Raw genomic sequence first — 1,704 nt, 5'->3', positions numbered from 1 at the left:
GGTCCCTAATACTGTATCTGAAGTCTCTTTATATAGACCTTAGTGGTCACCTAATACTGTATCTGAAGTCTCTTTTATCTAGACCTTAGAGGTCTATATAAATACTGCTACAGTATGCTGGATGCTTTTTTAATTTACTTTTTCTGCCCTGAGCTGCACAAAAAGACGCTGGCGTTAAAAAAATAAAAAAATAAAAAAAGACCAAGTGTAGTGTGAACATCGCCTGAGGTGTTTGATGAGCACACGCCCAGACCTGCACACCGTATCCATGGCTGCACATGCTCAGTTTACCCATCTCTCTCTCTGTTCCACCGCATCCTCTCTGCTCTGACCACCTTGTCTTTGTCTTCTCTCCCCCATCAGACCCGTTGTGTGTCCACGTCTCGACAGACTGAAGACTGCAGTCAAGGCTGAACAAAAACACTTCACAAGCTGACGCTTATTAAAGCCAACTGAAAATACATTCGCCCTCAATCAACAGATGAGCACTGTTTGTATATGAATAAAAAAATCCAAAAAACAATTCGCTTGGTGAATTTATTCCATTTATTTCCCATATTTGACTTTTATCCGACTTCATATGCAACTTCAAGGCAGGGCTGTAGGACTCGAGTTCGGTCTTGGACTCAGGACCGGACTCAGGACCGGACTCAGGACCGGACTCAAGACCGTTTTTCTGTTGTCTCAGACTCGCTAGTATTTGGACTCGGACTTGTCTCGGCCGCTGGTCTTGCCCAATATAGCTTCTGGTCTGGACCGAGTCCAGGTGTCTTTATTATGTTGATAATAATATTGGAGGGAAAGTGAAAACCCAAAATGATTGTCTTGATTCTGTCATGCATAAGATCTTTCTTTCTGTCCTGGACTCGATCTTGACTTGGACTCAATCCCTTTTTTCCTGGTTTTAAAGTGCCTTATATTGGACCCAGTCTTCACAAGCCACATGCTGTATCTCCAGAACATTCTCACACTAAAATGGCGTTTTACAGACTGACACATCAGGGGCAAATGTCTCAGGAACAAACTCTCGCGAGATTTGGCAACACAGAGCCGCTAACGTTCATGAACGCCCTAAAAAACTCCTCTGTAGTGCAAAATATGTCTTTTAGCTGTGTAAATATCTAACGTTAACAAAAGAATTTTAAGTAGTTATTTAAGTAGAACTTTTCATCCATCAACACGACGTTCACTACACGTTCAAAACAAGGCCACGCCCCTTTAGGAGACAGGAAGTGTGGACCGGTCCATACCATTGAAGTGCATCTTTAGTGTAGAGGATCTTTTGAGAGTTACTTTTCCTGCCAGTTTGTACAATTCAGAATATCAGGAAGTCAATAAATCGACTGCTTTTGCTTCCCAAACATTATCTAGTCAACAATTAAACTGTTCTCAAACGCTGCACACATAAACCGAGCCTCTGACCTTAGGTGCAGGGTCAGTGAGTTATTCATCACATGATTTCATCTTGATAAAGTTAAAGGAAGCTTCTTGTCTCTGAAGGTTAAGGCCAAAACTGTCGGCACTTCATTGGACACGTTCCCGTGCTCTTCATCCCCATCTGTTGCCCTGCAGGAGCCGAGCCAGAGTTCAGCTAGAGGTAACACCTTCTGCAAGTCCGACCCGACTGCAGCAGGCGGGGCCCGGCTTAGGGGAGCAGACGCGGGTCTGACGGGAAACTGGCCTCGGCATTACAGCCCAAATTAA

The 1,704-nt window shown here is 44.1% G+C and overlaps 1 protein-coding gene across 1 annotated transcript in view; it reads left to right on the top strand.

The window, feature by feature from the left end:
• The window catches only part of LOC117959736 (unconventional myosin-XVIIIb-like), a 34,100-nt gene extending 33,603 nt beyond the window's left edge, over positions 1-497 (top strand). The window contains exon 28 of the mRNA XM_034897015.1: positions 364-497. The gene's annotated coding sequence lies outside the window, so the exon portion shown is untranslated. The remainder of the gene's footprint in view (positions 1-363) is intronic.
• The last annotated feature ends 1,207 nt before the right edge of the window (positions 498-1,704 follow it).

Source organism: Etheostoma cragini, chromosome 16 (genome assembly GCF_013103735.1).
Source record: "Etheostoma cragini isolate CJK2018 chromosome 16, CSU_Ecrag_1.0, whole genome shotgun sequence".
Classification (NCBI taxonomy): Eukaryota; Metazoa; Chordata; class Actinopteri; order Perciformes; family Percidae; genus Etheostoma; species Etheostoma cragini.
Note: the sequence above shows the minus strand (reverse complement) of the source record. Positions and strands in the feature narration are given on the sequence as shown.